Below are 26031 nucleotides of genomic sequence, written 5' to 3' on the forward strand. Positions count from 1 at the left end.
AGCAGGGACAAATCCCCCACCTCCCTGATTTACTGTGTATAACCAGGCCCGATTTCCTTCTCACTCTGGCTGGTTTTACACCATCCACTTCCATCGATTCCCAGGGGGCCGCTCCTCATCATGCCAGCCTAAGGGACAGCAGAATTGTAACGTTCTCTGTCAAGGTGAGGCACACCGACTCCAGACACTCCCAGAGTTCAGGGATGTTTAGAGCTGGATCTGGCCCAGGCGACTGACCCTGTGAATCACTCATTGCTGAGTGTGGGGAGGGGGACCCCTTCCCAATCCATGTCCCACCAGACCCTGTCTGGGTACCCTTTCCTCTCTGTGCCTCTGCAACTGTCTCATGCCAGCCTCACAATCCCACACTGCACTGCTACCTCCATCCCATCGCCAAGCTGTCTGCTCCTAGGGTTGGGAGGGGAGATCAGGAGCTGCTGCTTCTGGCACAATCCCACCCATTCCCCCGCTCCTCACCCCTAAGTACCAGAGAAGTCAAACAATAATCTGGCATTTTCTTATAGTGGTTCCCAAAGCACGTTGGAAGCAGGAATTTCTTCACCCACCCTGGCATGCCACCCCTTCGAGCGGACCGTAGCAGGTGTTGTCATGCAGAGCAGCTTGCACACTATCACAGGGCAGGAAGGAGAGGTGCGGGAGCGCGGGGGGCATAGAGGGAAGCAGATCAGATCATCCATGCTGAAATCTGGCCAGGACGCTGGGCTAACACCGTTACTCTTGTTGGACGTGCCCACGGATCTTTGATGACCACGAGTAGTTGCAGCCTGTGTCATCCCTGAGCTAGAGTCAAGGAGCAATACGCTGGTGGCTCCTGGCTGCCGGCGACATGGGGGCAGGTGAGGAGCTTGTCTCTGTTCTCAGTGGGCGTGGGGCACCACACGCAGAGACTGCCGGGGGGCACCAATACATGACGTGACAGAAATTGGCATGTCTGCTTCTTGTGATTAGGGGCTCCTGGAAACAAGCCCCTCACCCCAGCAAGGGGAAGACAGGTGAGGAGGATGGAGGAGGAAGACAGAGGAACGGAGAGGGGGCCGGCTCACTGGGAAAGGGATGAGTGACCCGCTTTGAGTATAGGGTCTCTAAGAACCCGAGTCTGGAGTCACTCCTCATAATAAAAAAAACCCTTAGAGACTAACAAATTTATTTGGGCATAAGCTTTCGTGGGCTTATACCCAAATACATTTGTTATTCCCTAAGGTGCCACAAGTCCTCCTCGGTTTTTTTTTGCTGATACAGACTAACACGGCTCCCACTCTGAAACTCCTCATAATGTCCATGAGTTCTCGCTCTCTGTTGTGTACAGTCAGTGGCCACTAGGTGGCAGCAGGCACCTCACTAGCCGGGACTCGGGTTCTCGTGGGGGGCTGAGATGGGGGACACGGCTCCTTTGTGTGGCTGCCACCTAGCGAGCCTTCCCGATTCTGAAGTCAGATTTCAGATGAGATGCCCCCTTTGAATGCGCTGCGGCCTGAACCCCAGGGCGGTTCTGGAGGGCTGGTGAGGGGTTAAATAGTCCGCTGTAGCTTCGGTGTCAGCTTCTTTAGCGACAGGTACAGCCCCAGTAATGGAGATGCCTTCACTCCGGAGCAAAGTGGGAGTGGTATATGGGTGCACGCTCACAGGGCAGCCCCACGCCTGGGCTTGTCTACACAGGGGAGTTATTCTGGAACAAGGTAGGGTGTGAACTTAAAGTGCTGGAGCTATTCCGTAGTATGAGTGTCCAGGCCGGGGGACTATTCTGGTCAATATCCCTATGTTGAAAAGCCCCCAGCTTCCCCCCGCAGGTTTTACCAGGGGTACTGAGGTGCTCAGCTCCCTGGCTTGGACTGGAGTGGAACATGCACATGGGACGTGTCCTTGGGGCAGCTGTGAACTGAGGGCTCCCGCCCTCACTTACCTCGGTGACTTTATCACTTTAGCCCAAACCACCTCCTTACTGCGTGTGTGGGGTGATATTCTGGGTGTGTCGCCAGGGCTCTGACTGGCTTGGCTGGGGATAAGAGAGCTGACGGAGTGGCTAGGCATTCTCCACTGTGCCCTTCACCCTGCAGAGCAGGCCTCTTATCAGCCTGCCACACCTGTCCGCTGGGACGGTGTCACTGTCAGTTGCAGCCCGCAGCTCAGTGGAGCTGAAAACAGGCTCTGGGCTCTTTCCTTTTTCCTCCACCGGGGCCCCTGGGGGATGGAGCTGTGCAAACATTAGTAAAGGCTCCTGCAGCTGCCCCTCAAGGCAAGCTGCCCTCGGCTCTGTCAGCCTGGCCAAAGGTGGGCCTGAGTGTTTGCATACCCCATACAGGAGGGAGATAGATAACTGGACTCCACTGGCTCCTAACGCTTTAATAATAATAACGAATGCTACGTATCACATACATAGAGCTTTGCATGCCCGAAGTACTAACTAGCAACACTCCTGCCCCTTGGAATATAGAGAAATATACCCAGGTCTCAAACAAGGCACCTGTAATGATGCTATGGTAGGCAAGGCTGTACAATGCTGGCTATTCTGTCTGTGTATCCTCTGAGTTCTGCTGGATGGAATCTGAACAGCTCAGTGGTGTGCTATAGACCCTATACTGCTGGTAGCTTGTGGAGAATCTCTGTTAGCTCCAGTTCTAGCCATGCTGCCATTGTGAAGTCCCAAGTAGCTGTGGTGTGCAGCACGTTGACAGCTGTGGACCCTTGCTGGTGATTATTACAGTCTTTTGAAAAGAGAACAAGGCCTCCCTCAGCAGGAATACATGGCAAAATGAGGACAGATCCATAGATAGACATTTCCCTTGCTGTGTCTGAGCCTGCAGCTGGAGATGCTCATCTGGCTGGAACGTGGTGTCATCTGTGATGCTGATATCTTAGGATACCAGCGGCAGAGGGTAAATTGGCTCTTATATTAGTCATTGTAATGGAAGATAAGCTGACATTTCTACAGTGCCTTTCTGCCCATATGGCTTTACAAGCTGAGGAGGTCAGAATCAGTCCACCAAGCCCCTGAAATGCAGCCACCTCTGGAGTAGAGCGCAGACAGTTAGGCCAGGAAACGAGGAATACTGAATTGAGTTAAAACTGTCAGGGGGATTTCAGAGAGACAATGCAATTGCCCAGTTAGAATTTGGCCAGGACACCATGGCTAGTGTCCCAACAGTTGTGAAAAATACCATGGGCTCCTTAATGACCACAATTGGTCAGGACCTCTTGTCGTCCAGCAGCACAGCACGGCCCCCCCTTCTGGTGGTCCCAGTTCTGCCCTCACTCAGAGGGAAGCACACCACCTACAGAATCACCAAAGCCACTTCCCGGCGACTCCTTCATTTTCCTTGGAAACTGTTTTCTTTATTTAGATGGAATGTATGGGACAAAGGTGTTAGCATAACCCACCATTATCCACCAGTGGTCAGCCTGCTTAGCACCAGGGCAAACACACCATTAAAAATCCTTTTAGCCTTTTATTAGAAGGAAAAACGGTCAAGGGTTTGAAATGTAAAGTGTAACGTCCCTTGTTTCCTTTCCCTTTAGCTGGAGAGAGTTTTAGAAGGAAAAGCCCCTTGTTTGAGATGGTACCAAAGATGGTAACAAAACTGGCCTTTTGGGGAGAAGAGAAGAAGGTAGTTGAGGTGGCTGGATCGGTTGTTGTTGCCGCTGTTATTCATCTGATTCTGTTTCATCCCAGGTGGGATTCATTCAACCAGGTGGCAATGTCATCTAGGTGCCTCTCTCTGGTCAGGACATCTTTCAGGATTAGATTGAAAAAGGCCTGGGGTCCCATGGTGGATAAGCCACTGGGCCAACGGGGCCCATGCTCATAGGCCCTGGCCAATTGGGGGGGCCTCGGAAAAATGGGCACCCCTGTTCCCCGACCCACTCCTCCCACCTGGTGCTCCTGCACACCAACCCTCCATGGCAGGACTGCCAAGTGCGCGGGGGAAGCCTCTGTGCCCCAACCCCAGTCCCCAGCAGGACCGCTGGTGGTGGGAGGGGTCTGCAGGCAGAAGGGGTGGGGAGGGGCCGCCACTTGCTCAGGCCCAGGACCCCAACAAAACCCTAATCTGCCTCTGCTGGGGTCCCAAAAGATTGTGGGGTACCAGCCATGATGGTGCAGCTTGCTCCAGTAACCAATTTTCACCCCAAAGTCTCTTTTTTTAAGGATTCCAAAAGGGAGCGATGGGTGGACAATTAGGCCTAGCTTCTGACATACCAATTTTGGTTCACTGATTTCTGGTCCCACATTGTTCTTGTTCAACAGACACAATCTGAACACAGTCCTTGAGTTATATCAGGCGGCCTTTTTGTTTGGACTAATTCAGTCTTTCTGTCTCCCTTTCGTACCCTTTCCCATCAACACTGGTTGTTATAGGTTATTGTGATGTCGTATGAACTTTCACTCACTTCCTACAGTGAAACTCACAATTAGGGTAACTTTTCAGGCTCAGTTATCACAAGACCACCCAGCCAGGTAGTGACCCGCCCTGCCTCCGCTTGGGCTGTAATCTAGTCCCTTCTCCCCTGTTGAGGTGCTGCACTGCAAACTGGATTGTGTCACTTGGGCCGTGTCTCTCTAGTCCAGCACTGCGGGTGAACAATTACCCAGTTTAATAATTCAGGTTCTGAGGCAAATGGGCCTATGAGCGTATCAGTGATTCAGGGAGAGCCCTGTGCCAAACATCCAACGGTGATCTTTCAAGCCAGATTTTGGCCCAATAAGCTCATATTATTGCGGTGTGGGGACAGGTAGAGCCTTTCATTTTCAGTGGTGATTTTTCTGAGAGAAAGAAAGAAGCATGTGAGGGTTGTAAAGTGCGTTTTGTAAAATGCTTTAAGACCCTTGAATGAGCAGTGCTGTGGCCGAGACATTATTCGTGTCTCCTGCCTTTTGGAGCAATAACAACATACTCTAGCTGTGTTCTCACCTATTCCTCTTTCTAGATAGCATCTGTAGGGTTTACTCCTCATCCCTGGGCACCCAGCAGGATAGCTGCTATCTGTCAGCATTGCATTGCACCCAGAAGTAGGGTTGAGCCAGGCTCTTTGTGGGTTGAGCCAGGCTCTTTTATTGCCTGTGGCTGGAGGCAGCTGCTGATTTTTCGGATGCTGCAGTCCACAGAGGGTTAATTGCTCTGCCAGGCGGCTAGACGACCCTGCCCTAGTTAGTTTGATTTCCCAAGTGACTGCTTTGGGGCTGAGTGGCAGCAGCCAGCAGCCGGAGCCCGTTGTGGTCCTCCAGCCAGACAGTCCCCCATCAACATTCAGGCAGCGTTGCAGAGGCCAAAGGGACAAGCCTATCTCTCCTGTTCCCTTCCAGATGCTCCATTTGCTGAGACAGCCAGGGTGATTGGGGGTCATTTGCTGGGAGAGCTGACGGTAGAGCTCTGTGACTCTCCCAGCAAAGGGATCTCCCCCCTGAGCATTTCTACTCCATGTGCTGTTCCCTATATGACACCTGCCAAGGCGTTCCCCTTATTTGCCGCATGGCCTGCTTGGGAGGACACCTCGGGGAGTGATCACTCACGGCTGCAAATGGTGATGAGCTAGGAATCGATTTCCTTCAAATATTGCAGGGTAGTGACGTGTCTATCAAAGGTTTCAGAGTAGCAGCCGTGTTAGTCTGTATCCGTAAAAAGAAAAGGAGGACTTGTGGCACCTTAGAGACTAACAAATTTATTTGAGCATAAGCTTTCGTGACCTACAGCTCACTTCATCAGATGCATGCAGTGGAAAATACAGTGGGGAGATTTTATATACACAGAGAACATGAAACAATGGGTGTTACCATACACACTGTAACGAGAGTGATCAGGAAAGGTGAGCTATTACCAGCAGGAGAGCGGGGTCGGGGGAGGGGGGCAGGGGGCGGGAACCTTTTGTAGTGATAATCAAGGTGGGCCATTTCTAGCAGTTGACAAGAACAGTAGGAGGGGAAATAAACATGGGGAAATGGTTTTACTTTGTGTAGTGACCCATCCACTCCCAGTCTCTATTCAAGCCTAAGTTAATTGTGTCCAGTTTGCAAATTAATTCCAATTCAGCAGTCTCTCATTGGAGTCTGTTTCTGAAGTTTTTTTGTTGAAGAATTGCCACTTTTAGGTCTGTAATCGAGTGACCAGAGAGATTGAAGTGTTCTCTGACTGGTTTTTGAATGTTATAATTCTTGACGTCTGATTTGTGTCCATTTATTCTTTTACGTAGAGACTGTTCAGTTTGACCAATGTACATGGCAGAGGGGCATTGCTGGCACATGATGGCATATATCACATTGGTAGATGTGCAGGTGAACGAGCCTCCGACAATGTGGCTGATGTGATTAGGCCCTATGATGGTGTCCTCTGAATAGATATGTGGGCACAGTTGGCAACGGGCTTTGTTGCAAGGATAGGTTCCTGGGATAGTGGTTCTGTTGTGTGGTGTGTGGTTGCTGGTGAGTATTTGCTTACGGTTGGGGGCTGTTTGTAAGCAAGGACTGACCTGTCTCCCAAGATCTGTGTGCGCCTATCAAAGTGAGACACCGATGGTGCAGGCAGGTGCTGGCAAAGCATCCTCAGTCCTGATCTCTGCAGCCCCCCAAATCCCAAACTCCCTACACAGCTCTGCCAATGCCCCTCAATCCTGAGCCACAGCCTCCGCTGCTAATCCAGTCCTGGGCTCCCCCTGCGCAGAACAGCCTCTGCGTCTCTCTCCTGGCTGGCAGCCCCCAAGCTATTCCACGTCCGGAAACTCTCCTGGATAGACTGCTAGCCCCAAAATGGTTCTCACTGGCAAATACAATGCGCACTCGTCTCTAGGACTCAGGCAAAGTGTCTCTTGCCCCATCCTATTCTCCAGGCCGCATGCCAAGTCGTGATGCAGCTTTTCTCTCAGCCAGCCAACCTAGCCCGGCTTGTCAGATGCAAAGGGAGTAGCTCTGTTCTTGCCAGACTGGGTAAGCAGGTATGAAACAGAGGTGGCATCAGGGCACCGCGTCACTCATGGCAAAGCAGGTAAGAGAGCAGGGAGGCGGTTTCTGCACCTGAGAGTGCCTCCAGGGTCAGAAACATCCTCCCAGGGAGTTTTCCCACCTGTCACCTGCTCCCATGAACAGGAGGAAAAGGGGACTAAGATGATGAGCAGGCTGTTATGGGCACCAGAGTGTGCATTGTGAGCAGTGGATCCTCTTCATGGCGGGAGCCAGACTCACAGGGACTGATTCTCGTCTTCTGGTGCAGATCCAAAGTAACTCCATTGACTTCAATGGAGTTATTCTGCATTAACACTGGTGTCCACACATAGGCCCGGGTTTGGTCCTGGTGCCAAGCAGATGCAGCTCCATTGGCTTGAACAGGAGTTGCACCTGATTACACCCGGGTGAAATTTGGCCCCCAGAGTTTCAGTAGATTTCCAAAGTTAGCCCGAGATTTGCTCCTGTATTTTCTCTCTCTATCTCTCCTCTTTCACTCATGCCCCCCACCTACATGTGCCTCCAGCTAGGACTCCAGGTAAACAGCTGCTTCTGCAGAGCAGACACATATCCTTGGCCAATTAATCTTCCTCTGGTGGTGAGAGGACCCACTGCTGCCTGCCATGGCCAGAGGGCCCCTCTTATGTGTGGGCAGCCTGCAGGCCTCTAGCAAGCTTCCCACACCTTGGGCTGTACAAGGGGGGCCATGACACGTGCCCAGGCATCAGTGGGATTACTCTGCCCCGCAGAGCTAAGTTCTTCTGAAACTGTTCTATAATTAACAGATTTCAGAGTAGTAGCCATGTTAGTCTGTATCCGCAAAAAGAAAAGGAGTACTTGTGGCATCTTAGAGACTAACAAATTTATTTATTATTCATCGGATGCATTCAGTGGAAAATACAGTGGGGAGATTTTATATACACATGACGGCATATATCACATTGGTAGATGTGCAGGTGAACGAGCTTCTGATAGTATGGCTGATGTGATTAGGCCCTGTGATGGTGTCCCCACCATCAACCTCAGCCTGGACCAGTCCACACAAGAGATCCACTTCCTGGACACTACCATGCTAATAAGCGATGGTCACATAAACACCACCCTATACCGGAAACCTACTGACCGCTATTCCTACCTACATGCCTCCAGCTTTCATCCAGACCACACCACACGATCCATTGTCTACAGCCAAGATCTACGATACAACTGCATTTGCTCCAACCCCACAGACAGAGACAAACACCTACAAGATCTCTATCAAGCATTCTTACAATTACAATACCCACCTGCTGAAGTGAAGAAACATATTGACAGAGCCAGAAGAGTACCCAGAAGTTGCCTACTCCAGGACAGGCCCAACAAAGAAAATAACAAAACGCCACTAGCCATCACCTTCAGCCCTCAACTAAAACCTCTCCAACGCATCATCAAGGATCTACAACCTATCCTGAAGGACGACCCATCATTCTCACAGATCTTGGGAGACAGGCCAGTCCTTGCTTACAGACAGCCCCCCAACCGTAGGCAAATACTCACCAGCAACCATACACCACACAACAGAACCATTAACCCAGGAACCTATCCTTGCAACAAAGGCCATTGCCAACTGTGTCTATATATCTATTCAGGGAACACCATCATAGGGCCTAACCACATCAGCCACACTATCAGAGGCTCATTCACCTGCACATCCACCAATGTGATATATGCCATCATGTGCCAGCAATGCCCCTCTGCCATGTACATTGGTCAAACTGGACAGTCTCTACGTAAAAGAATAAATGGCCACAAATCAGACGTCAAGAATTATAACATTCAAAAACCAGTTGGAGAACACTTCAATCTCTCTGGTCACTCGATTACAGACCTAAAAGTGGCAATACTTCAACAAAAAAACTTGAAAAACAGACTCCAACGAGAGACTGCTGAATTGGAATTAATTTGCAAACTGCATACCATTAACTTAGGCTTGAATAGAGACTGGGAGTGGATGGGTCATTACACAAAGTAAAACTATTTCCCCATGTTTATTCCCCCACCCCCCTTACTGTTCCTCACACGTTCTTGTCAACTGCTGGAAATGGCCCACCTTGATTATCACTACAAAAGGTTTTTTTTCCTTTTTCTTTTTTCCCGCCCCCCTCTCTCCTGCTGGTAATAGCTCACCTTACCTGATCACTCTTGTTACAGTCTGTATGGTAACACCCATTGTTTCATGTTCTCTGTGTATATAAAAATCTTCCCACTATATTTTCCACTTTATGCATCCGATGAAGTGAGCTGTAGCTCACAAAAGCTTATGCTCAAATAAATTGGTTAGTCTCTAAGGTGCCACGAGTCCTCCTTTTCTTTTTATAATTAACAGAGGCTCCTAAAACTGGTACGGAGGCCGATGCCAAAAATCCCACCAGGGTCCTCCTGTCATGCTGACAACATCTGCTGTATTGATTACAGAGCCCTCTGCCAACAACCCTCCTCCCCCATGATCTTCGCCCCTTCCCCCTCTGCTGGGAGCCAAGGGAGGCTCAGCAGCTCTCCAGAATTAGAGCACTGCTCCCACCCACTGCGGTTCTGCTTGCACCGGGGCCAGCGCCAAGATCCAGCCTCTGGGACCGAGCTGACGGGCCCCACCCACTGGGTAGCATACAGATCGCCGCCCTCCTGGCGGCTTTAGAAATCACATGACCTCCTCGCCAACCAGTTGGAGTTCAGGATTGGCCATCGTGCATAAGCACTCTGTTTTGCTCAGCATCCCCTGGTGAATTTCATGCAACGAGGGGGAGCCCTGACTGGCTGCTGAGGGGGTCATGCCCTCCCAGCCAATTATCAAAAGATGCATTAAAAATAGTGGTGAGAATATTAACTCTTAAAATGAGAGTGAGAGAGTCTGAGCACAAAGCTACTGATTAGCATGAGAGCTCCTCTTTGCTACACGGGTCTCTGGCCCATACGGCTCATGAGATGACCCGGATTCCTTAGAGTTACCGCTAGTGAGAGACATTGATTTGTCCAAACAGGACGTACTGTCTTCCAGTACTACGGAGCTTCTGCTTTATTTTCACACAAGTTCACAGGACTCCATTTTTTACCCATCTATAAAAATTTTCATGACACTTCTGCAGTGAAAGATGGCGCCCAGAAAAAAATACTTTCCCTTGCTAGGGACCTCAGAGTGTTTTACGTCGTATGGCATACTGGCACCTCTCTCCGAATGCTTCCTTCTTCTCCAGCATCTCAACTTTCTTTCTTTCTTAATTTTTTTTAAAGTCTCTAGCTTGTATGGTTGCAAAGAAAATGTCAAAAATGTGACCTGGATGTGAGGGAGGTAGAGAGGGTTCCTTGAGTTTGCAGAGGACATGTGAATTGTCGCATTCATCTCAGTGAGGTGCTAACTCTGATGTGCAGGGCTGATCATGGGAATGCCTGTTTGTTACCTCGGTTCCTCATGCAGCAGAGGAGAGGGTGAGGCACAGATCTGCGCTGCTTTCTGGGAGGAATGGCTCCTTCTGGTGCCACAAGCTGGGTGGCGTTTGGGAGATGGCACCACTTATTTTTTTAACGCCCATCACGAAGGACCCTGGGCCAAGAAGCCCATCAGAGCCCAGGGGGATAGTGAGGCCCCACTGAGGGGAAGCCAGGCTCAAGGCACCCAGTGGAGTTCAGAGAGCTGCATGAGCACATTGTAAACAGCCACACAATCTACTCTGAGCAGCCTCTCATTCTGGGGACTCACCCGAGCTGAGCTTATTTTGTGGGAGGAGGCTGGACAAGTACCACCTTCTCCCCCTCCCCACAATTCAACCCCTGCTTAACAAACATGAGTTAACCTCACAGCCACCACAAGGAAGGAAATATTTTAAGGCACTGGCTAGTGTGTGCGCCACTGCCCTCTAATGGACCAAAGTGGAACTGCTCAGCCATGTGTCATGGGCCCTATTTGGCTAACAGCTAATGAAGATTCTCCTTTCATAGGCTTGGGCTGTTGAAGCAAGAAGGTCTGAGTTCTGACCCTGCTATGGCTGTGCAGTTCCTCGTGGACATGGCCTAGCACAGGGGTGGGCAAACTACAGCCTGGGGGCCCTTCACCCATTTTAATCCAGCCCTAGAGCTCCTGCCTGGGAGTGGGGTCGGGAGCTTGCCCTGCCTCACGCGGCTCCCAGAAGTACTGGCACATCACCCCTCTGGCTCCTATGCGTAGGGGCAGCCAGGGGGCTCCGCATGCTGCCCCTGCCCCAAGCACCGCCCCTGCAACTCACATTGGCCAGCAAATAGGGCCAGTGGGAGCTGCAGGGGTGGTGTTTGCAGACGGGGCAGCACGCAGAACTGCCTGGCTGTGCCTCCATGTAGGAGCCAGAGGGGGGACATACCGCTGCTTCCGGGAGCTGCTTGAGGTAAGCACCGCCTGGAGCCTCCACCCCTCACCCCCTCTCATGCCCCAGCCCTGATCCCCCTCCCACCCTCCAAACCCCTCGGTCCCACCTTCTTGCACCCCAGAGCCCGCACCCCCAGCTGGAGCCCTAACCCCCCCACACCCTGCCCCAGCCTGGAACCTCCTCCTGCACCCTGGACTCCTCATTTCTCGCCCCAACCCAGAACCCGCACCCTCACCCAGAGCCCTCACAGCCCTCACCCACACCCCAACCCCCAATTTCGTGAGCATTCATGTCCCACCATACAATTTCCATACCCAGATGTGGCCCTCAGGTCAAAAATTTTGCCCACCCCTGGCCTAGCAGAATGACAGCTGTGACATCTTCGGTGATTCTGGATTTGTCAGTGTATCACCACCGTTTTACACACGGGGAAGCCAAGGCATGGAGAGGGAAAGGGATCACCCGATTCCCAGAGAATCAGTAGCAGAACCTGGAACAGAGCCCAGGGGGCCTGAGCTTAATCATTGCTTTACGGCCTAATGAAAGCTCATTTGCTCAGAGCCCTCCACTCAAAACTATTGAGTGGCAGAGGAAAGAGAACAAGGGGCTTGGTGCTGGGTCAGCTCAACTGCGCCAAACCCTGTTGGCCTGCCTCTTGCTAGCTCGCCCCCTGTTTGTGTTTGTTTTGTTTTCAGCATAAGCCCTTTCCCCCTCCGTCAGCAGAGTTGTTCGCTGACTGGCTGGGACTCAGCTGGTTGGACAGTTCATGCACAAAGCTGATCAGTCCAGAGGCTGCTGCAGCAAGCTCCGGGCCAGCTTCACTCGCACAATGCTGGGCACAGGCATGGCTCCCCACACTGCAGGAAGGGCTGCCAGGGCCACTCGGACACATAATTTGCCATGATCACCCTAAGTGCCGAAGAGGGACGAGTCCTATTACAGCATCTGCTGGGCAGGCCAGGAGAGTTGTCTCTAATGCATTTATTAGTGCACTAGTTTTAAATGGGCCAAGCAATGGGATTTCCATCACTTCCCTTGGGAGATTATTCCACCTCAACCCTTCTCTTTCATCTGAGGCTCTCCCAGCATTTCTAATGGTCATTTTCCCTTCTCCAGGCTACAGCACCTTCTATTAAAGATCTCAAAGGGCTTTACAGAGGAATGCATTACACCTCACAGCCTCCCTGTGACATAGATAACGACATTTATCTCCCTCTTGCAGGCAGGGAAATGGGGCCCGAGAATTGAAGTGACTTGCCAGTGATGAAGCAGTGAGTGAGTGGCCAAGGTAGGAAAAGAACTCGGGAGGCCTCACTCCCTGGGAAAGTTTCTCTGAAGAAAATATAGGTGACTGCACAACGACTTGGGAAATTGAAATTCTGGAGAATGAAATTTAAGCAGTTTCTGGAGGGAAAAATAGGATTTGATTCCAGTGGCCAAGATTTTGAACCTGCAGTTAGGCTCTTAAATACATCCAGAGAAGCAGGTTGCTTTTCAAACGTGCTGAGTGCTGGGCAGTGTCCGATGAAGCCGGTGGAGGTACAAAACCAGCAGCGATGAAAGGACAGTCAGGCCCTGAGTAAGCAAATAGAGCAGCTGTTCTGCACCCGGTAACAACTCACACACAGCCGCCCTTGGCCACTGGAACGTGTCTGACTGAGAGAAGATTGCAATGGTAAATGAGTAGAAGCAAACATAACAGTTCTGCTCCTGCTCTCGCTTACCCCTGTGATTCTCTATTGCCCTGTATCAGGTTAAAATGAGAGCAAAGCAGGTGTGAACCCCTCTCTTCACAGGTATAAATGGCCACAGATATACCCTGGTGTAACTCTACTGACTTCAGAGGCATTCCTCCTGCTTTGCACCAATGTGAGATCACAATCAGACTCACTAGGTTTAGGGGGCTGCAGGCAACCGCACAAGGGATTCCTGTAAGTAACCTGTGACTTTGTCATCAGATCCAGGGTCAAATTCAGTGGTGAGGCAAATGGTGGTGTAAGTTATTCATCTCCACCTTGTGCAAAGTGGCTGTAAAATGTTACCTCAGAATTCTCCAGTCATTTACACTGGGCAGGGCATTTTATGCTTTTTCACAAGTGTATGGCAGTGGAGAATCAGGCCCAGTGGGTGTAAGTGGTAACTGGTCGTTCGCCAGGTGATACCAGATTTCAAGGCCTTGCAGGTCAGTTTTCCTTAGAGGGAGAAATCAGTGATGCAGAGTCAGCTTATTTTCCTTGTGTGTATTGTTTATTTACACTATCTACTCCAGTCCTGGAACAAAGGTGGCTCTAAACAGCATGCATGCCATCACCCCCCTTTCAGAAATCTCAGCTGTATGCCAATGCCTGATTCCCAGGAAGCCACTGTGTCCCAAGAGTTGGCTGCGGGTAGAGAGATTAAAACTGAGAGGTAACTCTTGCTGTTTGCAACAGCTCCCTGCAAAAATGATCTCAACAAAACCAACAGAAATCATAGGCGCAGGAACTAGGGGTGCAGGGGGTGCTGCAGCACCCCCAGGTTTTACGTGGGGCCAGCGCCAGGCCTCCACTCCCCAGCGAGGGGCTCAGGTCCCCATGCCCTGCTCCCTGACCATTGGCCCTGAGCCCAGGGCCACACTTTCAGTCCTGCGCCTGGGCTCTGCTCTTGGAACATTGGCCCCACTCCCTGGCTCCGTGCCCGGGGCCCTGCACCCGGCTCCACACTCCCAAGGCTCTGCGCCCAGGGTCCCAGCCACTGGCCCCATGGCCAGGGCTCTGCTACTGGCCCGGCATGCAGGGCCCTGGCTGCGGGCCCATTGTCTGGGGCTCCGCTACTGGTCCTGTGTCCGCCCCAGCCTTTGCCCCCTTATCCTCCCATCCCAGAGAAACAGCACTGCTCCCGGCCCCGGCTGGGGTGTGTGTGCAGACAGGGATAAGGGAGCTGGCTTTCAGCACCCCCACTATTAAAAGGGTTCTAGCACCACTGACAGAAATACAGCATTTCTTAGAAGACTGTGCACTTCTCGCATGCCAGGAAAAATAACTAGCAAGACTGTGACAGTCTTATGAGTGTAATCTGCACAGTGAAGGGATGAGATAGCAGATGCCGAAATAAATGTTGACCTGAGGGTGTGATGTAAAGAGGGGGGGGTTGTATGTGTAGTGGGGAAGCTAATGTATTTGCCCTTTAACTGCCCTCCTGTTAGTTGCTACCATGGGAGTTGCACTCCTTTGCATCAGTTCTTCCTTTGGCTTGCTCTGTCCATGGTATCTGGATAGATGTTGGCTGATTCTTCGGTAAGGACTCTGTGTCCACATAGCTGCAACCATCATGGAAGATAATTTAATAAGTGACGGTGGCAGGCAATATCTGGCTCTCACTGTGCCAGACCTCATTTGGTGAGGCCATTAGACTTACCTTTGGTTGATTTCAAGAAGGGGGCTGTGGGCCTTTAACTTTCACCTGGCCTGTTGGAGACTGGCAACACGGGGCTTGATTTAAACTCCCTTCTGAAGAAAGACACATCTAAGGTCCTGTCCACACACAAAAGGGAGCACATAAGGGCTTGTCCACATGGGAAAATGATTTCAAGCCTTAAGAGACAGTTAAAAAGTGGTACCTGCTGAACTGTTTCCCCTTGTGACTGGTTGGTGTGGGCAGGGGCAAGTCATGTTAGAACTGGAGCTGATTGAAGTTTGGAATTTCCATCCTGGGAGAAACGCCAGCACTGGTTTTCTTCCCAAGTCAGGAGGAAAACCTGAAATGCTGAAGACTTTTGTGCAATGAAACTTTCCAAACTATTTCCATTCAGAAATGTGGAAGGGTTTCATTTCAACATTTTTGATCACAAGGAGATGTCTCACATGCATGGTGAAGTTATTAATATTGTAACAAATCCATGGCTGCTGAGGATAGTTGTTCCTACACTGCATGTGAAATTCAATTCAACAACAGCGATAGAACTGGGGGCAGATTGGGAGAAAAAAAAAAGTGTGGGGTTTTATCCTTGACTCCACCCGCAATTCAGGCTCCACCCATTGTGACATCAAAATCATAGAATCGTAGAACCCTAGGGTTAGAAGGGACCGCACGGGTCATCTAGTCTAACCCCCTGCCAAGATGCAGGATTTGTTGCGTCTAAACCACCCAAGGCGGATGGCTATCCAGCCTCCTTTTCAAAATCTCCAGTGAAAAAGCTTTTCACAGTACTACTGTGAAATGCTTGCTGTGCTACTCAGAGTCGATTGTGAAGAGCTTCATAATATGATTGTCTCTCCCCTTTCTTGCATGCTTTGGCCAACAGTACAATTATTAAAGATGCTGGCATCACTGGACTTCAGAGTCAGCTTCCTCTTGAAATTAATAGAAGCAGGTCACTCTTCTCTTACAGCTATTGTGCTAAAATGTCTTCAGACTCATGCAGATCTCTCTGTTCGGTTTACACTTGTTTCACAGGGCTAGAGATGTAGGTCCTGATTTATCACTTTGTTGTGCCAGCTGTAAAGCCGTCATATCAGAGTGGTGAATCAGGCCAGTCAGATGTAAATGAATGTTTAGATTCTGAAGCACAAGAGGCAGTCAGCAGAAGAAAGGGCAGTCCAGTCCCAGAGCAGGACTCAGATATTTCCATTGCAAAAGCATATGCCCAGCATTCCCCTTGAGCTAGCAAAAAAGTCTGTTACCTGTTAACAGTTTAGGGTCATAGTTTAGATGAGATCAGCTGTCATTTAGGCACAAAAATAAGTGGACCAATTTTTCCAGAGAGGTCAGCATTGACCTCTGGTCAGCAGAGCGGGTACCTATTGGGAGCTGGGGTGTTTGAAAATCTGGGCCCAATTATGAGTGCTGAGAATTTAACAATCTAGCCCTGAGCTCGTCTGAAAAATCCAACACATAGAAACCTCAGAGCATTTCTGATTCCATCTTGTTGAGAATCGTGCTGCACATACACACTAGCAAGCACATCACAGTAAAGTTCTACATTTCCTTTTCTTCGTGACATTCCAAGACACTTTATAAACAATATTAACCTCACAAATGTCAGTCAGTCATTCTATAGATTCATACATGGTATCGTAACTCTAAACTTAGCATAGAGCATGTGCTAAACAGAATTCTCCATCACTAACTGACAGATTTTTTTTTGCAATATGAAAAGATACAACTTAATTTGTTATATGTCTAGGAGTTTTTAAAAAAGTTTTTACAGCAGAAAAATACATTTTTGTGCCCTTGCATAACTAAAAATGCCAGTGAATGGAGTTTGCTCAGTTTTAAAAATATAGTAAGCTTTGTTCTGAAAATAGACATGGAAAATTCCAGGCCAAAATATGAAACTTTTCAGAAAGTTAGGAGTAACTGGAAGCAGGAGGTTTACGATGAAAGTTCCCATGTAATCTCAACTACAGCATCTACTACAAAGCAATAATACAAGACCACAGAAATGCAGCCACCTCTGAGGAGAAAGGTAGCAACAACCAGCACAACAGTTGGCGAGGGCAGCGGGAGCAGGACATTTTGGTGAAGGAGACAGAGGCACAGTTTTCTTATGAAGAGATCGTGAAATCGTTAATATTCACACAGAACACATGGAAGCTCAGTGGAAGGTCTCATATGAATGACTCGCATGGAACAGTTTAGGTACTATGAAAGAGTAAAAGGTGGAGAGTAACTTGCTGGGATATGAACCTCTGATTCCAAGTAGTAGCAGTATTTTGAATCTGCATCTTAGCCCACTATGCCCTCCCTTCTAACAAGTATCTGATATCACAATGCTTTGGAAGGGACGTACCATTTAATCAATTAGCCCTTACCTGGGACATCTCTTATGAACAATTAACCACAGTATCACACAATAAAGGTCAAAACATTATAGCTTAAATTAGTGGTATGGCAGCAACAATGCTGTAGAGTACTGTGGTATCATTGTATGTAAGGATGGCCACCTGAACATACTTCCAAGTTGCAGTGGTGCTACTCAGAGGACTGTCCTGCCAGGCCTTTAAATTATACGTTCAGGGGTGATACTATGTGGGGGCATGGCATCTTGATGTTACAATGCGAGAACCTTCATCCTCCAGGAAGAGTTTGACAGGCAGGAAACGAGATTCCAGACACGTCCTGTTTCCTCTAAATAAAAAAGAAAAGGAATACTTGTGGCACCTTAGAGACTAGCAAATTTATTTGAGCATAACCTTTTGTGAGCTACAGCTCACTTCATCGGATGCCCACGAAAACTTATGCTCAAATAAATTTGCTAGTCTCTAAGGTGCCACAAGTATTCCTTTTCTTTTTGCAGATACAGACTAACACGGCTGCTACTCTGAAACCTTTCCTCTAAGTGCAATTCCTGCATCCCACTAGCCTAGAGGTGCGGCCATGGTGCATTCTCCTTTGGCTGGATATGCACCCACAATTGTCAGTTGAGTCCATAGTTTAGGGGTGCTCCTGGATTCCTCACTGTCACTAGGCTCTCACATAGCATCTGCGAGTAATGCTTTCTATCATTTCCGGCTGGCGAGGAAACACCATCCCATCCTGTCAGGTGATGACCTGGCCTTAGTGATACAAACCTTTGTCACCTCCCTTCTAGACTACAGCAATGCAATATCGATGGATGTGCAGCTATCGGTCCTTAGGGAACTCCAACTAGTACAGAAGGTTGCATCACATATCCTCAGCAGCGCAGGCTACCACAAATATATCAAACCTGTTGCCCACTCTGCTCTGGCTTCCCATAGAATATTGAGCCAAGTTTAGGATTTTGGGGCTTAACATCAAGGAACTCAAGGTCCTGGTCCCAGAAAACCTAAAGAAACCTAAAGCTTTGGGATGAGCATCATGGTTGACTGCTCCACTCCTCAGGCACAATGGAACATCCTATCACAAAGGTAAAACGCTGTGCAGGAGACAGAACTTTGGGGAGGGCTGGTCTGAGACTGTGGGGTGAAACCCCGCAGGATTAAAGGACCACCCCAAACCTCCATGCCTTCCGTTCCAAGTGCCAGGCCTGCTTTTCCAACTTGCCTTCTCTAACACACACAGAGCAGCAAAGACAGGCCTGTATTAAAACCTCCTCATCTAAACAAAAAGAAAAGGAGTACTTGTGGCACCTTAGAGACTAACCCATTTATTGAAGCATGAGCTTTCGTGAGCTACAGCTCACGAAAGCTCATGCTCAAATAAATGGGTTAGTCTCTAAGGTGCCACAAGTATTCCTTTTCTTTTTGCGAATACAGACTAACACGGCTGTTACTCTGAAACTCATCTAAACAAAGCACACCCATTTCTCCTCTTGGGTAGAGGATATGAACCATTTGTGAAAGGTGTTAGTCACGTCGTTTAATCCATTATTGGAAGGTGCTGAGACCCTACGGTGAGGTAGGAGGGATAAGAATCTAGCTGTATAGAAGTGACGGGTCCAGGAATAGCTTGTGGGTAACCCACTGCACACCCCCAATCCCCATGACGATGCCTGGTCATAGCGTCCCTGCCGGGCACTGTGATGCGATTGTTGGGCTGTGGCTGCTGGGGGCTGGACTCTTGCTAGCCCAGCCGATGGCAATATTGCTCCTGCCGGACACTGAATTAGGGTCTGTTGCAAGAACGAGAGAAATTTGGGGCCCCAGAACATCATGTGTGCTGGGGCCCTGCCCCCGTCCCGTTCTCCCACTTGACCCACTGACCCATGTTCTGGGGCCCCGGGGCCAGTTGCCTCCCCTCCCCCAGCCCTGGCTATCACAGCCCCCAGCCAGGGTAGAACCTCTGCCCCTTCCTGGCTGGGCACGTGGCCAGAGCTGCCTGCCTTGGCCCCGCCCCCACCCCTGACGTCGCATCTCCACCTGCCTGCCCCGCCCACTGCAGCGGCCTCCCCGAGGTCCCGCCTTCCCTCGGCTGATAGGCGGCGGCGGTAGCCAATGGCGAGGCCCGGGGTGGGGCCAGGGCGATCTCGTGACGTCAGAAGGGGGCAGGGTTCCAGCCCGGGCAGGTGGAGGGGGTTTCGGAGCGGCCGGCGGGGAGAGGCGCCTCCGACAGGACGAGGCCAAGGGGGGCTGCCTGCGGGGTGCGCGGCCCCGCCCCGGGTGCCCGGCTCAGGTAAACAGCGGGGGGGCAGGGCCCCCTGCGGGACTTGGGGGAGGCCCGGGGGGCAGAGACCCCTGGAGAGGGCAGAGGGAGTGCAGGGGGGCAGGGACCCATGGGGAGTGCAGAGGGAGTGCAGGGGGGCAGGGACCCATGGGGAGGGCAGAGGGAGTGCAGGGGGGCAGGGACCCATGGGGAGTGCAGTGGGAGGGCAGGGACCCATGGGGAGTGCAGGGGGACTGCAGGGACCCATGGGGAGTGCAGAGGGAGTGCAGGGGGGCAGGGACCCATGGGGAGTGCAGGGGGGCAGGGACCCATGGGGAGTGCAGGGGGCAGGGACCCATGGGGAGTGCAGAGGGAGTGCAGGGGGGCAGGGACCCATGGGGAGTGCAGTGGGAGGGCAGGGACCCATGGGGAGTGCAGGGGGACTGCAGGGACCCATGGGGAGTGCAGGGGGACTGCAGGGACCCATGGGGAGTGCAGAGGGAGTGCAGGGGGGCAGGGACCCATGGGGAGTGCAGAGGGAGTGCAGGGGGACTGCAGGGACCCCTGGAGAGGGCAGAGGGAGTGCAGGGGGACTGCAGGGACCCCTGGAGAGGGCAGAGGGAGTGCAGGGGGACTGCAGAGACCCCTGGAGAGGGCAGAGGGAGTGCAGGGGGACTGCAGGGACCCCTGGAGAGGGCAGAGGGAGTGCAGGGGGACTGCAGGGACCCCTGGAGAGGGCAGGGGGACTGCAGGGACCCCTGGAGAGGGCAGAGGGAGTGCAGGGGGACTGCAGGGACCCCTGGAGAGGGCAGAGGGAGTGCAGGGGGACTGCAGGGACCCCTGGAGAGGGCAGAGGGAGTGCAGGGACCCCTGGAGAGGGCAGGGGGACTGCAGGGGGGCAGGGACGCCTTGGGAGTGCAGAGGGACTGCAGGGACCCATGGTTTTTCAGAGGGGGAGGGAATTAGGGGGCTGACTCTCGGATCAGCATACTCAAATCGGGCTCTGGGAGTCAGACCCCCAGAATTTCCCGGGGACTAGCAGGGAGATCGGGGGAGGGTCCTGAGAGCTGGGGAGGGGAGTTAGGGGGGTGCAGGAGAGAAAGAGAGAGACCCAGGGTGGCTCAAAGGAGGGAGGGCTGGGTGGGCAAAGGGTACCCAAGGGGGCATGAAATGCAGACTGGAGCACAGGATGGTCTGTGGGATTGCTAAGGGGAGAATACCCAGGGGAGGTGGGTGCGGGAAGAGCCCAGGTCTGGGGTTGTGCTTGCTATGCCTGCAGAGGGATAATTTGCGCTCCCGCCGCCCCCCCGCCTGTCTGCTTGCCTTGTGTTTCTAGCGGGGTATGGGGGATCGGAGGGGAGGGGGAGAAGAGATATGCCACTAGTGACTTGTTGCCTCAACTGGGGTATGCCAAACACACTGGTGGTTCTGGGAAGACATGAGGGCTCGAATGACTTTGCATCTCTGGTATTTTGGCTATGTGACATTTGCCATTACTCAGCAGTCACAGGGAATTGCTGTGCTTTGTAAGCAATGCACTTAGTTTTTAACTCTTAGACAAGATCCTGTCTGTATATGTTCAGCTTTTTCAGGATATTTTCTAGTTTTCCCAACTTTATGCACAAGGGGCTGGAAAGTTCCTGCTTGAATTTATGGGCAGCCCCTGCAGTGTGGTATCTGCTATTCTAGCCAATCTTGCCATTTCCAGCTTTCTTTCTCTCATCTTCCTGCATCCCCCCCCGCCCCTTATATAATTCTCTTTGCCTGAGTGCTAATGTTAAAATGCACTGTGAGTTTGCAGACCTAGCAAGGCAGGGAAGGAGTTGGCGCTGTGAGGGTGTGCAAGAGACCGGATTGTTGTGTTCAGAGGTACGCTCATGCCAGGGCAGCACTGCGGAATTTCTCTCTCCCTCTCTGTCTTTTGGAGAAAAACACTCCTCCTTCTGGCTGCTTGCAGACATAAACCAGCCCAACTTCATGTTGTACTTCATCCAACAGCCTCTGAAGAGGATAAAATAAACCCTGCACTGGTTGCAAAGCAAACTCTGCTAAGAGTGCAAGACTACTTTTATCTTCAACTGTGAGTAAATTCAGAAAGGCTGACAAATAACTTGTGGTGTAGGTCGCGCCAATGGCCGAGCTGTCAATAAACAAGCCTGTAAAAACTTAGTATTTGGTGAGAAGTATGGCAGAAGAATTCTGGGAGTTACGTATTCTAGTGTTGGATCAAGGAGAGCAGGGGTTCTCAAATGTTTACAAAGTATAAATAACCTCTTAATGGAGCCATTGAATTATACCTTCCCTCTCACAGCATACCTGTGACAAGTGCAGCAATTGCTTGCATGGGAAAGTCATATTTAAAATACATTCTGATGTATTTTTAGCGTCCCTTAATGTGATCGATCTGCTGGAGGCGGAGTCAGTGCCATGTGATTAACCATCCGTCTAGGGCCACCAGCAAAAGCTCCATGCATTGTGGTTTAAGCTGTGTTGGTATTTGTACCTAGATGCCATGGTGACTGGGTGTGTTATAAATACCTATGAATGTTTTAAATGACATATTGATCTATATTTAGGTTATGAGGGGATATTTTACAGTGTTGGTATATTCCACATAGTTATCTCCACCTAAAGATGCACATTGCATATTTAATGGTATATTAACTCTTTACACAGAAGAAGACTTCGGCTGACCAGCTTCCAAACACGGGGCCTGACTTTTTTCCCCAGGGGTGCTCCTTTTTCATGAGTTGTGGCTGGGCACCCATAAAACTGGGCCCAAAGGTTTTTTCAGCTACTGCATTATTTTCCCCTTTGCCCTTAGAATAAATACAAGCAGTCATGGATGGAAAGATCCTGTGTAGTTTCTTTAGTCAGCTATTAAAAACATGTAAGCCCATTGTAGCTTCCAGGAGAGAAATGCCTGGCCCCTGGGATTTAAACAGGCTGTTGAACCCAGCAGTTTTGTCCTGTCAGTTGCTGTGCAGAGAGGTCTGGAAAGATGAATCCCGTTGCCACAAAACAGAAGTAAGGGAAAGCCCTGTCCATCCCCAGCATTCACCCGTGCATGGAACGTACAGCCCAGTCCTGCACCACTAAAGTCAGGATTGCCGTTGATTTCTATGGAAGCAGCAGTGAACTCTTGCACAAAGAGAGAGGCTTGGTGGGGTTAACTTTTCTGCATTAATACCAGGCTACAGTGCCACTCTTGCTGCCTTTGTAACCCATCCCCTGCCCTTATAAACCCTTACATTGGGGTGCAACAGGGTGTGCACGGTTGCTGTGCTCCAGCATGGGAGTGAGTGGATGCCACATGAGGGAGAAAACTAGGTTTAGCACTAACTAATCTTTCAAATTCATCAGTCAGAAGTTTTGAGCCCCTTCTTGGCTGCTCCTGGGCTGGTGAGGGTTCAAGGTTAAAAAAAAAAGGGGGGGGGCAGGGTCATGTCTGGAGAGGCATGGGGTCAAGTACGTGCCTCCTTGTGCCAATGAGACACTTGTTACACTGCAGTTAAAAACCTGTGTTTGGCCCATGCCAGCTGGCTCGGGCTTGGGCTAAGGGGCTGTTTAATTGTGGTGTAGATTGGTCTCCAGGACCCTGCGAGGTGGGAAGGTCCCAGAACTGGAGCTCCAGTGTCTAAACCAAACAGCCTGCAGCACGAGCGCTGGGAGCATGGCATGGGCCAGCTGCGGGTGTCCAATTGGAGTGTAGACATACCACTGTTACATGATCCCCCTCCTAGTCCTCATTTCTGCTATCGGGGAGGAGAAACTTGGCAAGCATACTGCAGTGTCTGTAATGCAGGACTGAGGTTCTGTGTGTTCCCTGTTCTGCTCAGCACTATTGACCCAGCCTTTCCTTTATACAGTGCTTGGCATGTGCCCTAGGCAGGATCAAGCCCACTATGTGCATTCACAGAGGTGAGAATACTGAGACTAGAGACCTGTGTGTGGGTTGAGCGAAGGGGAGTCTCATCTTCTTTATTTCAGTGTTTGGCTGTCTAAACAACCACAGTCCATACGCTCTTGAATCGGTAACAAAAATGCAGGGCTACTCCAGTGGACAGTCACTGAACTCAATTATAGTTTCTCCTCAGCCAGTTTCTTTCAAGCTTGGCAGCTCCCTGGCATTCTTCACAAAGCACTAGGCACATGCTGCTTCTAAACTGTAATGCTGAGTTACCCAAAGAATCTGGATTCCTCGAAGCATGAAATGACTCTTCTGTGTTTTCATAATGTTTTGAATTGTTACTTTCTCTCTCACCTACCTCTTTTTTAAGCAAAACTTCATCCCAAAGGCCAACCTTTGTAGCGAGTGCCTGACAGTGTCAGCTTAGAATGAAAGGTTTCAGAGTAGCAGCCATGTTAGTCTGTATCCGTAAAAAGAAAAGGAGGACTTGTGGCACCTTAGAGACTAACCAATTTATTAGAGCATAAGCTTTCGTGAGCTACAGCTCACTTCATCGGATGCAAGTGAGCTGTAGCTCACAAAAGCTTATGCTCTAATAAATTGGTTAGTCTCTAAGGTGCCACAAGTACTTCTTTTCTTTCTTAGAAGGAAAATAATTTCTGATCCATGGCCTGAACTGCTAGTGTGATGTTATCATAACTGCTGCCTCTTTGATTTTAGCCAGAGAGACATAGCAATTGTCTAGAAGCAATCTCTAGTCATATTACACCAAAGCTCAAAGTATGCCAGTGTATTCATTTGAAGTAGATTTCATAGATACTAAGGTCAGAAGGGACCATTATGATCATCTAGTCTGACCTCCTGCACAACGCAGGCCAAAGAATCTCGCCCACCCACTCCTGTGAAAAACCTCACCTATGTCTGAGCTATTGAAGTCCTCAAATCGTGGTTTAAAGACTTCAAGGAGCAGAGAATCTTCCAGCAAGTGACCCATGCCTCATGCTACAGAGGAAGATGAAAAACCTCCAGGGCCTCTTCCAATCTGCCCTGGAGGAAAATTCCTTCCAGACCCCAAATATGACGATCAGCTAAACCCTGAGCATATGGGCAAGATTCACCAGCCAGATGCTACAGAAAATTCTTTCCTGGGTAACTCAGATCCCACCCCATCTAACATCCCATCACAGGCCATTGGGCCTATTTACCATGAATATTTAAAGATCAATTAATTACCAAAATCATGTTATCCCATCGTACCATCTCCTCCATAAATTTATCAAGTTTAATCTTAAAGCCAGATAGATCTTTTGCCCCCACTGCTTCTCTTGGAAGGCTATTCCAAAAGTTCACTCCTATGATGGTTAGAAACCTTTGTCTAATTTCAAGTCTAAACTTCCTGGTGGCCAGTTTATATCCATTTGTTCTTGTGTCCACATTGGTATGAGCTTAAATAATTCCTCTCCCTCTCCAGTATTTATCCCTCTGATATATTTATAGAGAGCAATCATAACTCCCCTCAACCTTCTTTTGGTTAGGCTAAACAAGCCAATCTCCTTGAGTCGTCTTTCATAAGACAGGTTTTCCATTCCTCGGATCATCCTAGTAGCCCTTCTCTGTACCTGTTCCAGTTTGAATTCATCCTTCTTAAACATGGGAGACCAGAACTGCACACAGTATTCCAGGTGAGGTCTCACCAGTGCCTTGTACAATGGTACTAAAACCTCCTTATCCCTACTGGAAATACCTCTCCTGATGCATCCCAAGACCGCATTAGCTTTTTTCACGGCCATATCACATTGGCGGCTCATAGTCATCCTATGATCAACCAATACTCCAAGGTCCTTCTACTCCTCTGTTACTTCTAATTGATGCGTCCCCAGCTTATAACTAAAATTCTTGTTATTAATCCCTAAATGCATAACCTTACACTTCACTATTAAATTTCATCCTATTACTATTACTCCAGTTTACAAGGTCATCCAGATCCTACTGTATGATATCCCAGTCCTTCTCTAAAGTGGCAATACCTCCCAGCTTTTTATCATCCACAAACTTTATTAGCACACCCCCCACTTTTTGTGCTGAGGTCAGTAATAAAAAGATTGGTACCAAAATTGATCCCTGAGGAACTCCACTGGTAACCTCTCTCCAGCCTGACAGTTCACCTTTCAGTATGACCCGTTGTAGTCTCCCCTTTAACCAATTCCTTATCCACCTTTCAGTGTTCATATTGATCCCCATCTTTTCCAATTTAATAATTCCCCATATGGCACGGTATCGAACGCCTTACTGAAATCTAGGTAAATTAGATCCACTGAGTTTCCTTTGTCTAAAAAATCTGTTACCTTCTCAAACAAGGAGATCAGATTGGTTTGGCACGATCTACCTTTTGTAAAACCATGTTGTATTTTGTCCCATATACCATTGACTTCAATGTCCTTAACTACTTTCTCCTTCAGAATTTTTTCCAAGACCTTGCATACTATAGATGTCAAACTAACAGGCCTGTAGTTACCCGGATCACTTTTTTTCCCTTTCTTAAAAATAGGAACTGTGTTAGCAATTCTCCAGTCATACAGTACAACCCCTGAGTTTACAGATGCATTAAAAATTTTTGCTAATGGGCTTGCAATTTCGGGTGCCAATTCCTTTAATATTCTTGGATGAAGATTATCTGGGTTCCCCAATTTAGTCCCATTAAGCTGTTTGAGTTTCGCTTCTACCTCAGATATGGTAATATCTACCTCCATATCTTCATT

At 49.8% G+C, this 26031-nt stretch overlaps 1 protein-coding gene across 6 annotated transcripts in view; it reads left to right on the plus strand.

The window, feature by feature from the left end:
* The first annotated feature begins 19258 nt into the window (after window positions 1-19258).
* The window catches only part of EPB41 (erythrocyte membrane protein band 4.1), a 188075-nt gene continuing 181302 nt past the window's right edge, over window positions 19259-26031 (plus strand). For 2 of the 6 annotated variants that reach the window (XM_073317254.2, XM_073317261.2), the window contains exons 1-2: window positions 19303-19392; window positions 21361-21442. The gene's annotated coding sequence lies outside the window, so the exon portion shown is untranslated. Of the gene's footprint in view, window positions 19393-21360; window positions 21443-26031 lie in introns of all 6 variants that reach the window. The other 4 variants (XM_073317262.2, XM_073317263.2, XM_073317288.2 and 1 more) reach the window with 3 other exon arrangements.

This window comes from Lepidochelys kempii, chromosome 19, assembly GCF_965140285.1.
Source record: "Lepidochelys kempii isolate rLepKem1 chromosome 19, rLepKem1.hap1, whole genome shotgun sequence".
Taxonomy (NCBI): domain Eukaryota; kingdom Metazoa; phylum Chordata; order Testudines; family Cheloniidae; genus Lepidochelys; species Lepidochelys kempii.